The sequence below is a fragment of the Stenella coeruleoalba genome (assembly GCF_951394435.1).
Source record: "Stenella coeruleoalba genome assembly, chromosome: 7".
NCBI classification, from domain to species: domain Eukaryota; kingdom Metazoa; phylum Chordata; class Mammalia; order Artiodactyla; family Delphinidae; genus Stenella; species Stenella coeruleoalba.
In genome coordinates this window covers 88,179,815-88,192,085 of record NC_137153.1, presented here as the reverse complement: position 1 = coordinate 88,192,085, position 12,271 = coordinate 88,179,815, and the positions used below count along the sequence as shown (strand labels likewise).

The following is a 12,271-nucleotide window of genomic DNA, read 5'->3' as shown; positions in this document are numbered from 1 at the left end:
CTGAGTCATGGAGGCTAACTGGAACTGTGCCGAATTCCAGGCCCCCTCTCCCTGCAGGGTCAGTGCCTGGCCGTGCCAGAGAAGGATGCTGAGTAACAGCGGGTTCGTGTTTTTTTGATGAAGCCTTTCCGTCTAAGGGGTGACAGGTGCCTGAGGTCCAGTCCTCCTCTTCTTCCTCCTCCTCGCTAGTGCTGCCTTTCAACTCTTTCACCTGGCTTAGTCTGTGTTTTGGGGGTTTTTTTGTTTTTTTTTCTTTTCGGTACGCAGGCCTCTCACTGTTGTGGCCTCTCCCGTTGCGGAGCACAGGCTCCGGACGCGCAGGCTCAGCGGCCATGGCTCACGGGCCCAGCCACTCCATGGCATGTGGGATCTTCCCGGACCGGGACACGAACCCGTGTCCGCTGCATCGGCAGGCGGACTCTCAATCACTGCGCCACCAGGGAAGCCCAGTCTGTGTGTTTTAATGTGGTATTGTGCCTCCTTTTTGGTCCTTTTCCAAAACTGGCAGTGTGAGCATCATAAATAAACAAAATGCCTTTTTGCTATCCCTTCTAGAATGCAGGCTTCTAATTGTACCTGGCAACCAAAAAAGTGATGCACTGGAGAAGGGGTCACCTTCTGGGGCCCGAGCCTTTCTGTGGGTCCTCCCTGGTCTGGTTCCACAGTAGCTCTTTGTGCAGTCTCACTGGTACAGCGCTTACCACATTGCTTTGTAATTTATCTGCTGGGTTGGGGCCCCCCTGGAGGACAGGGACCACGGGGCTTGGAACCCTTGCCCTCAGACTGTCGGCACCCGGTGCTTGAGATATTGGCTCAGAACTTTCCGGTAAAGAATGTCCCCAGGTCAGAATGTGCTGGTTTTGGTGGAGTGTTGTGAAATGATTGGTAAACTCTTCCCCCAAGGTTAGAGCTTTCAGGTCTCGAGTTGAGTCACGAGTCCCCAGTCGGCTCACCCCTCCACCCTGGCCAGTGGGCCCCCCTCTCCCTCTCGCTGATCCTGGGCTCAGCTTACTGCCTGTGCCTCTGTAGGTTCACTCCCATCACCAGGCCTCAGGTCTCCATGCGGGGACTGGCATGTACACTCGTGTCCCTATGAGCCCCAACCACAGAGCGCTCCAGATTGGGCGTCCTTTCAAGTCTGCGCTGTCCTTGTCACCCTCCCTTGGCCCTTGGTGTCACCAGCTGCCCCTCCCCCCCGCCAGCTGGGTGCCCAAGCGTCTGAGCCCTCGTCTCCCTCACATGACCAGCCTTCCTCATGCCTTTCCTCAGCACCAGCATCCCGCCTGCCGAAGCTGGGACACCTCTGGCCTGACCCAGCTGATCTTCCCAGCCAGCAGGCCCGGCACAGTGCCAGGTAGGGGAGAGTCTGCTCCTGTCCGTCTCTTCTTCACTGGGTTCCAACTCGGTGCCTTTGCTCACGCTCTTCCTTCCCTTCCAACCCCAGCTCAGCCTGCCAGCTCAGGGTCGCCTTCCCTCGAAGCCCTTCCATCCCCACCAACCAGCCTCTTTCAAAATCAGCAGCCAGTCAGGAACCCTGCCCTGCAGAGCTCCCTGTTTCCATTTTACTGGTGAGGAAGCTGGAGCAACTGCCAGGGGCCATGAAGAGGATTTCTGGCATCCTGGGAACTGTGTTCCCAAGGCCAGGCAGGGGCAGGTCAGGTGGTCACTGGGGTAGGGGAAGGACCCTGGGCTGAGGATGGTGGAGACAGGGACAGCAGCTGTAGGGTCAGACTGGATGGATCGATGGGCGCCAGCTCCCACCCTCCTCAGGGACAAAAAGCAGAAACCTGAAGGGGGGCGGGTGTCGCTCCAACAGCAACTTCACAACTCAGCAGAACTGCAAACAGCCTGTGGGCGACAGCGCCCCTCTGCCCACTCCACCCCCACCTTCCTTGGCCTCTTCTAGGGCCTTATTCCCATTCGCTAGCTCAGAGCTGCTTCCTTGGGGTCTGCGAGGGAAAGAGTTAATGCTGGGCCCTGCTTCTCCTGGGGTGGTTGGAGTGTGGGGAGTGTGGTGCCAGAGCAGGTGAGATAGAGGAGGGGCAGCCCCGCCCTTCCAGGTGAAGCTGAGGAGGGGGCTTTGTCCAGCATCTGTTAAGCCCCAGTTGGGCTGGGCGTTTGGAGCACACCTGGGCCTGCCCCCTGAAAGGCCATTCCAGTGGGAGGTGGCACGTGCTGTGGACCTGCGTCAGTGGTTGAGGAGGTGTGGGCATAGAAGTGAGTACCTGGGGGCTGTGGGAGAGGGCACAGACTGGTCTGCTTGGGTTGGTGGGGCGTGGGTTAGAACAGACTCCTCCACCTGGTGACCGGGCTGGGAAGGGTGGTGGGAGCAGAGGCGGTGAGGGGCGAGGCCCAGCCCCATGTGCCAGGGAGGCCTGGGAGGAGCTGCAGGACTGTCCCGACAGACCCCAAGGAGGCCCCAGTGTTTTGCTGAGGAGGCCTCAGAATTGTGAAAAGCACCCACCCAGGGCAGTCACCTAGGCTGCTGGCTCGCCCACCTCTGCTCAGTCCTCCTCACCCCACCCCCACTCAGCCTAGGCTTTCATGCAAAGGAACCTTGTTGAATTGAGCCTCAGAGAAAATCCGGCAATGTTTTCATTATTTTGATAATTCACACCCAGAAAGTAGGAGGTAGGGTTTGTTTGTTATTAATACACTCAGCCTGTTTGACCCCTAGACTTGAAACTAATTTTCATCTGGACCAAGATGTGCTGTAAATCCCAAGGATCCCAGTGCTAATGAAAAGCTCCAGGTGGCCCTTTGGGCCCCTGCCCCACGCCCTGCCTCAGTCCTGAACATTCGCAGGAGAAGGGCGGAATCTCCTGGGCTGAGACCGAGGAATCGCCTTTGGTTTCATGAAACCTTCAGGCTTCACAGCTTCCCAGGGATTTGGTGCCAGTCCTGGAGTCCGCAGGAAGTAGTGCTTCATCTGAAATCTGCCGTCAGTTTTTAGCTGCTTTTGACCTGAACTATGTGTGGTGCTGTTTGAAAAACTTGAACTCGGGTGTTAAAACCTTTCCCCTCTCTGGAAATCATCCTTCCTAGAGTGAGGGTTTTAGAGCTGTGCTAGACTTAGGGACTGTCTGGTCCTCCCTCGTTTTACAGGTGAAGAAACAGAAAGCCTTCGGGGTGGGGTAGGGCTGCCACTGAGTGGTGGATAGATGAGGTCCCAGTCCTGGGCTCCTTCCAGTCCCCACAGTGTTGTTTGGTAAGTGATCCAAGGCCTCGTGAAGCCGGTGTCCCCTTGTTTCTGGGGAGTTCCTTACCATAAATGACCCATCTTCCCTCCTTCGTGCATCCCCTCAGCCTTTGCAGTGGCCGGCACCCGTGGGAGGTGTTGCCTCTGTCCAGTCCTGGGGGAGAATGAAACTTCTCGCCCCCCACCCCTGCCTTCCTCTGCTGGAGCCCCATCTAAGTCAGTCCTTCACTCCGCCTCTGGGGCCCCGTCTGCAGGCAGTGATGTCTCTTCCTTCTCTGGGACTCAAGAGCCTACAAGGAAAACATCTTTGTTTCAGGAAATCTGTGGGTCTTTGGAATATTTCTAATTAATATTGTCAGATTAGTTGGCCTTTCTCTCATTTTCTTCCAGGACCTTGGCTATCAGTTATACACATGGAGTGATTGTCATAAAAGTTTATATTTACTTTTCCTTTTACTGATTATAAAGTGCTTTTTTAGACATTATCTCATTTCATCTTCAGAATGACCCTGGAGGCAGCCCAGTTATTCTCGTTGTTGAGACAGAGAAACTGCAAACTAGGGAGTAGAGGCAGCCCGCACAGAGTCACCCAGCAGCAGGGCCAGCACGTGCGCTCAAGTCTCAGGGTGCCAGGTCCCGTGTTCACTTGCTGTATCACATCAGGCCCTGTCCCTGCCCCTTTCCTTCATTGACTGGAGCCTGTGCTCTGAGCTACATCCTACAGGACAGGTCATGGGAGTTAAAAACAGTCACAGCCACTCCTGCCCTTCAGAGCTCACCTCTTATCTACAGAGGCCTCAGCGGGGAAGTGTGGGTGAACTGCTGTGTGCGCAAGTCAGCATTCAGACTCGTTGACGGACGCTGGGGGAGAGAGCTCTGCGTGCCGGCGAGTGCGTGGCCTCCAGGGGCACCAACCTGGGTTCCCTCCGGAGCCAGCCGGCCCTCCTTCCCGCTCTCACGTCAGGGGCTGCCTGTCAGCCCCGTGTCCCCCGGCCACACCTGGTCTCATCCTGCAGTGAGGCGGGACTGCAGAGGACCCAGCTCTCCTGGATGAGGCTTCCAGGTCAAACCGTCCAAAGGGCTGGGCCTACAGGAGCCACCCAAAGCTAAAGGACAGGACTGCCCAGGGCCTCCCCATCCACAGAGAGCCCGTGTGTTTTCACACACAGGGTGAGGGGAGGCACAGTCGTGTCTGGAAAGAGCCCTGGGTTTGACGCTAGACGCGGAGCTATAATTATCATCTTTTATTACACGACAGTGCCTCTGCCAGGGAGACGTGCTGGCCGATTATCTCCTCTCCTGACAAGGGTGGTTCCATCTCCCTTTATAAGTACTGACATAAACAGCACACATGCACTTGAGATTTCAAAATTATGAAAGGCCCATTCAGAGTCACCTACCAAGGACCCCTGGCTTCTTTTCCCAGAGAAAGGGGCCAGCCAGGTGGAAGCCATACAAGTGCTTTCTTGCTGGCTGCTGAAAAAGAATGCCCGCTTACCTCTGCGTGGCCTTGATCTTCAACACTAGAAGAAAAGAACACACCTTTTTCCCGATGCTTAAAAAAAGAATAGTAGAAAACCACGTAACAATAGCTGTTGTGTTTGTGTTGATGTCCTGAACACATCCATGCTCCTCGATTCTCAACCACCCTGGGGAGGTAGACAGGGCACATGGTGTTATCCCCATTATGTAGCTGGGGAGATGAAGGCTCAGAGAGGTTAAGGCACTTTCCTGAAATCACACAAGAAACCAGGACTGGAGCCCAATACCTGACCATAAGCCGGGCTTCCACACACACAGGGCAGTTTCTATGGTTCATTTTGGGAGCTCCCTCAACCCCTGATGCTCTGGGGCTCCGTGTTGCAGGCAAAGCCATTCTGGACCAGGGTATCTTGCACATTATAGGGCTCTGATGAGGGGAGCCCCCAGAGACTTTGGAGGGCAAATCATGCTAGAGTCCCCAGGTGGACAGATTAGCCCCAGGTTGCAGACGGAATCCTGCCTGGCCTCAGAGCAGGTCCACCAGGGCAGGAGCACTCAGTGCAGGAGACGTGGAGGCTCCGTGGAACACCTGCGCAACTCTCTGCCCCCGGCCCTGTTCTCTGGGCAGCCAAGAGGCCCCTCACCCCAGCCCGTCTGTAAAACATGAGGAATGTCAGTCCAGCACCCTGCCCACCACCCTGGGTCAGGGTGAGGGGCAAGCTGCCCTGAAGATGTGAGTTCAGGGCCTTCCAACGTCAGTTTGTGTCATAGTCACATGGGGAGGCGAGGGGAGGTGGGTGTGCCGTGTTGCAAATGCAGATTCCTAGGCCGTGCTCCTTATAGGCTCACTGGGGCCCAGGAATCTGCATTTTAATAGCTGGCTCCATGACTCTGGGACAGATGGTCCCATGGTTTGAGAGGCCCTGCTTTAGCCTGGGGTCTCCTTCAATGCCTGGCCCTCTGGTCTGGTCTGCCAGCAACATCGCACTCCCTGACTTCTTGCCTCACTCTCTTTCTACCTCCACTGCAGGGGCGTGGACATCCATTCTGGTGTCTCCTTGACATCCCTCTCTGCAAATCCTGAGCACCGGGGTCTGCAGAGAGGAGCAGAAACCCCTGCTCTGGGAGTGGGCAGTGTCGGGGGCCCAGTCTTGCAAGCTTATCTTGTTAGCTTCACAGCTGTGATCTTATAGTGAGAATCTTGTAAATCTTTGAGTGGCCAGATAGAATAAGGCCAGGGTGGAGGGTGTGTTATGGTTTGGGGGAGGAATCGTGAACTGAAAGACTCTGGAGCTCATCCCAGCACCGCTGACTCCTGGTGTGAGTGTGGGCAAGGCGCTGCCCCTCGGGGCCTCATTTTCCCCATCTCTAAAGTCAAAGCTTCGACCTGATCCTGAGGTGACTTAAGTGCTGATCTCCCCTGGTGGTGGCAGTAGCAGCAATAAGACACACTGGAAGCTCACAGATCCCACTGGGCCTAAGGACATGATCCCCACACACACACAGAAGCCCTCCCGGGCACTGCCTGCTGGGCTGCAGCCGTTGTTTGCTTGTCACCAGTCATGATCAGACGTTCGCACGCCCTGTTTCACTCGGTGTCGGCAGCTTCCCCTCAGCACCCTGGAAACCTGTTTGTGAGCCGAAGCCACACTAGAGACCCTGGGGGATGTCTTTCCAGAGAAGCCTGCTTCCAAATGGAGAAAATTTCACCATGCCCACTTAAAAAAAATTTTTTTTAAATATATATTTTAAAGGGCTGTCATTTTTGCATGTGCGTCATCCCAGTAAAGAGGAAGAGCATTGGAGCCCCTGGGTACCCTGTGTCCCTGCAGCACATGTCATTCCCCTCTGAAGAGGGCAGCTCTCAGAGAGGGGAGGGAAGTGTCGAGGACCACGTGAGGGGCCACGAGCCAACCTCCCCTCTCACCCCTCCCAGATCCCTCCTTCTTGCTCTCACCAGATGATTTCCCCAGACGCGGCCTGACAGTGTTACTCCCCTGCCCGTAGACCTTCACTGAGCCCCACAGACCCAGGTGCAGACTTTCCAGGCCTTCCTCAAGCCACGCCTCCCTCTGCGCCCCACTCAGGAACCCCGGGCTCCAGGCAACACCTGCAACACCTCCCTGCTCTCCTGTGTCAGTTCTCACCATAACCTCCTTCTCCCAGGAGCCTTCCCCAAGCTCCTTGCTCCCACAGGACTCACATAATGCTTCTCATTCCTCTTTTCCTGTTCCTGTTTCTGAGTTCTGAGTGAGCCTCTCTCTCCTCCAGCAGCCTGGACAGGGCCTGAGTCATTCCCCAGAGTCTAGCATGGTGCCCGGCGCTTGGGAAGAGCTTGTTGAAACGGGATGAAAACAGGCCTTTCCTCCACATGCGTCTGAGCCTTGCCTTTGAAGTTGGTTTAATGGCTGCAAACGTAATAATCAGTTGGGATGTTGGATCTCCTGTTTGTCCCTGAAAAATGAGCACTCACACACAAATAATGATTTTGAGGCTGTCAGAGCACATGCTCTCCTGAATGTGAAAACAGGCAATGCAGAGACAGTTGGCCTCACCCTGGTGGGAGATGTCGCGGGTCTCTGGAGTGTCTGTGGTTCGGGGAAGTTTACAGTTTATGGAGCTGTTTGTGGTCGGGGAGTCCAGGCCAGCGGGGTAACAGTCTGGTCTGACCCCGGCCCTAGTGATTCGCCCCTGCCAGTGAGCTGCCGGCTGCTGGTCACTGGTGCCTTGGAATCGTATCTCTGAGATCTCAGAGCAACAGGAACAGGGAGGTAAGCGGGGTGTCACTTTACAAGGGAAAGAAGCTCTGCCCCAGCAAGATGCAGCAAGTGCCCGTCACACGGCTTGCCTGCCTCCCAGCTCTGTCAGCTTTGTTATACCCCGTGGGAACCAGGAGCAAGGAGGAAACATGGCTCCTGTTGTCCCCACCCCCATTTCAGGGCCCTCTGTCCTTCAGTGGGGTCCTGCCCGACCTCAGGTGTCCACAGCCCTGTTTTCCATTCTCCCACTTGCCCTTGTCACACAGTGAGAAGCTCCTGTCCACCCTAGACACCCTGACCATCAGCCCTGGGCTAGAGGAGCAGGGCCTCAGTGTCCATCTCTCTTTCCTGTGTGGAAGGCACAGGACTCCAGGCAGGCATGGGCCGAGGCGCGGTGGGCCTTAGGGAGGCGAGAGGAGGGTGGTGTCAGGTCAGCCACAAAGAGATGGCTGGGGTGGGGGCAGGCTGGCAGGACTTTAGGAGCATTTTGTCCATTCACCGGTCATTTTGCAGCCCCATGCCGTGACACTGACATAAGTGAGACCCTGGGAGGCAGCCGTGGATCCAGGTGAGGCAGCAAAGTGTCTTGGACTTCACTTTGTGGGGTGGCAGTCCACACCAAGATGGCACAATCACTTGGGTTCCAAGGGAAAATGAGGCAGGAGAGACTTCCCAAGAGCTGAAGCTTGACCCAAGTCTTGACAGACGAGCAAGCTGGGAGGAGGGGACCCACCAGCGGTTTCACGGGTGCTTAGCGGGGTCCTGAGGAAGCTCAGAAGTGGGTGTTCTGTTGGGGAGGGGGAGAGACGGCCAGTGCCATGCCCAGAGTGAAGAGAGCAGCCCCAAGTGGCCGGTGTGGCTGCAGTTTCAAGGCTTGTGGAGGGCACGTGAGGAGTTGTGCAACTGCGGGGTGTTTGATGGCCAGTTGACAGAGGGTTTTCCGAGCCCCTGGAAGGGTTGGGGCTTTACCCTAGGGACCGCTGGGAGTTACTGAACTGTAACCCGCCCCTCACCCACATCCCCTGAATCAAATCCAGCTTGCTGAGACCCCCCTGCTGGTACCAGGTGGGCACTGGGCCATTTGGGTGCACACATTGATCCCATTGAGCCTCTACTCTAGAACCGAGGTTGAATTGGAAAATTAGTCTAGGATAAGGAGTTGGGTTGAGTCAAGTGGAAGTTAAAGCCAGTACTGGAAAAAAATGTCTTGAGGCCTTGAGTGCTTAACTAACATATGAATAGGATAGCTCTTCAGTGCTAGAGTGGGCAGCAGAGGGGCAAAATGCCTCCCGAGGGCGGTCAGGAGTAGCGCTTGAAGGAGGTGAGCTCTGAGCCTTGTCTGGAAGGGCTTGGGGAGCTGAAAGGAGAGGTCACTGCTGGTGGGGAGCATGATATGGGGAGCAGGCGGTGACCTTGGCCCAGGGCCTGGCGCAGAGTGGACGTGCTGACTTTGTGATTCTGAATGTATCCAGCATTCAGGGGATGGGGAGCCAGCCTGGTGTTGTAGAAATGAGCGTTTTAGACTCTCGCCTAAGTATTAGCTGACCTACCAAATATTTTTAAAGAACTGCTGCACTATTTAAGTCCTTAAAGCAGGCTTCTGCCATCTGGTTACCTATGCATGTAATCACAGCTCCTGCACACACCCAGGCCATGGGCTTGGGTTAGGGACCCTCCGTCCAGGGTTGGCTAGGCTGCAGGTCTGTTCTTCTGACGTGCTGCTTCTCCCTCCTGAGCAGGCTTCGCCTGGGAGGCCCATCTGAGCTCGAAGGCTGTCATGCAGGTGAGAACCTGGGGAGCTCTTCTGGGGCGTGAGGGCAGAGGTGGGCTTCAGATCCTCCTGAAAATTGAGACACACAATCAAGCCTGCGGACAGGTGGCCCATTCTGTGTCTTCTCCCACCTACAGACCATGGCTGGCTGCAGGCGCACAGAATGGCTGCAGTCACTCCAGCTCAGGGATTTTTCAAAACAGCCATTTCAGGTTGTCCACCACATAGAAAAATCTCCATAAAGCACCCCAGCACATCTCATTTTAAACAGCAGGAGCTTCCTGGTGAACCCTGTAAGAGGAATTAGTTGCAAATTAAACCCCCAGGAAACAGAATGATTTGACCTATTGTAGAGAATTGTTGGACGTGAACCAATTGGATGTTGAAAGACATCTGCCTAAGCTGATTTGGCTCTTAGAGTAATTGCTCCTGAGCCGTTCCTTCTGGCAAATGTGAGGGAGTGCAGTTAAGGGTCCTACAGCAGTGACCTTCTCTACAGAGCAGATGAGAACATTTTGAGCACCCCTCTTCTCTCTGTTCCCACTTCCCTGCCGCCTGCAGTGTCACTCCCACTATTAATGTCCTCAGCATGGTCAGTGAGGGAAGCAGGTCAGGAGGAGGGAGGCTTTCTCCGAGTGAGGATGAATGAGGTTTTTATGGAACTTGGGTGACAGAACCCTCCTCAGCAGGACCCCTGTTCTCCCTCAGGCTTGGAACACACCGTGACCAGTGCCTGCGGGGGAGCATTTTTACAGACTGGCAACCAGTGGCCAGCGGCTGCTGAAGGACACAGTGGTCAGCCCACTGAGTTGGCAGGAAGACTCAGAGCAGCAGAGCCTTCTCCGAGTCAGTGGTGGGCGTACCGGGCCCAGAGGCCAACAGGTTTAAACACCAGAGGAGAGCTTGCCCTGAACACAGGTTGAGAAATGCCTCCGGGGGACGGACGTCCCTGGCGAGGAATGGCCTCTTTGTCTCGCCAGGATGGAGTGGGGAGCCCTGGCGGTCATTTGGCCAGTGGCCGGTGCCTCCTTCCAGGGAGACGTGAGTGAAATCTGAAGTGCGTGTGTGTCTGCGTGGCGGCAGCTGTAACGTGACAGCTGCCACCCCCACCCTCCACCCCCCGACTCCTTCCCCTCTCAGTGCCTCAACCCCCGTTTCCGAGCCAGCAAGGAAGCTTGTCTGGCAGCACCAACTCAGCTGTCATACCACATCAGTTTTTGTAGGTTCCCAGCTAGTGGAAAAGTGCCAAACGCGAGCAGATGATACACTTAATGAAATGCTCAGGAAGAAAACTTTGGTTCCAGTTACTGGGGGCTTTCTATATAGCATAAAAGCACTCCTTTTCCCACAGTGTTTCCAAATTATTCGGTGGTAGGTACCACGCAAAAAAAAAATGTCATGTTTCTAAACCCTGGAATCAGATCATGTCTTTTCAGAACCTTGTCACACATTGCAGGGTTCTTCCTTTTGGGGATAAATATGGAAAATATTGATAGTGAGGTAGAAGTTGATTCTGTTTGTTCAGCGTCAGTGAAGGACCTAGTACATGACTGAAATTACAAAAGAAAAATGAAATGGGACGTCTTCTCCTTGTGAACATAAACCGATGGAATGGCGAGTCATTTATACCAGATGTCAGCTAGAAATAAGGCTGTGTGTATCTGTGCACGTGTATGTATATGCTGCTCTAATCTGTAACGTCTGCACAGGGTTTTATGGTTTACAAGGCTGTTTTTACATCCTTTGTCTGGTTTTATTTTATAACAGCCTCATGCAGTTGGTATTAGTATTCTCCCCACTCCACAGCAGAGGATGCTGAGGCTCTCCTGGGGCAAGTTGACCCCCAAAGGGTGTGAGCTGGTAAATGGCAGAGCCAGGTCTTGAACCTAAGACTACCGAGTCTGGTTCCGAAATGTACACACCAGTCGGTCTATTAGAGCTGCCAACACGTTTGGTACCTGGGATTAAAGCATTACATTACTGGGGGAAGTGAGAGGCTAATCATTTGAATTATATTTGCACTTATTCCAAGACAGTCAAGGTTTGAAACATGCTGGAGTGCGGGGGGGCGGGGAGCGGGGACAGAAGACAATACTGTTTTCACGCACAGCACTCTTCCCTTGTTACTTATTGGGTCAAGTGACATCATTTGGCCATTGAGGAGTTGGAGGCCCAGAGAGGTTGGAAGACTCTCCAGGGCACCCAGCTTGGAAGTGGCTTGGATCTGAGAGTCAAATCCAGATCCCATGGACACTTTCTGTGCTACTGGGTTGCTACAACCATATATAAATGTAAAATGTGGAAAGGAAGGAACAGTATGAAAAGGGGTGATACAGTAAATAAACGAGCAACTGAGATCAATCGTCAGCCTAACGTTTAGTCACTTTACAAATGTGGAAGGTGCAAGGAGCCCAGGGTCTGCTGGCCGTGAGCGCAGCCAGGCTCCTGACCCACAGCCCGAGCTCTGCCCATTGCGTGCCAGGTCTTGGCTTGTCTGAATTTTCTGCAGCTCTTTGAACCAACAGATAGGAATGCTCTTGAGTTGATCTCTGTCCTCTATTGCCAGCTTCATAGTTGGAAGAGAACTTTAAATTCCAGACTGCGGCAACCCCTCCCTACCAAGTGAGACTGCAGTCTCAGGCTCATTTCAGAAATTCCGTATTTCTCAACGGTGAGTCCATGTTAGTCCTCCAGTTATTTTTAGGTGGGAACTTTATATTTTCTCTTTCATACCAGTTTGGCTTCCCTGCTTAGCAGGGGTTATATTTTCTGTCTAGCAGTAATATTGGAGCCGCCTTATTTTTAGCTTGGTTCGTTTTTCTTCCTGTGATTTCTTTTTTCTTCAAATTTAATACACACTCAAATAGGTTTTCTTTCCCTCCCTGCCCCCCCGCCCCAGTTCTCATTCACTGCGTCCTAAGACTTAATCCAAAGGCAGGTTCTAAGTCTCATTTTGTTCCAGGGAAAAGGAAGAGGAAGAGGCTTCAGCAGGCCTTGAGTATCTCTTGTCACATGGGCTGCTACTTGTCATTTTATTAAAGTCTCTTCACCGATCACTCA

General features: G+C 54.0%; 1 protein-coding gene across 1 annotated transcript in view; it reads left to right on the top strand.

Annotated features, from left to right (window-relative positions):
* SHB (SH2 domain containing adaptor protein B) overlaps positions 1 to 12,271 on the top strand; it is a 135,398-nt gene that overhangs the window by 60,254 nt on the left and 62,873 nt on the right. The window lies entirely within an intron of this gene.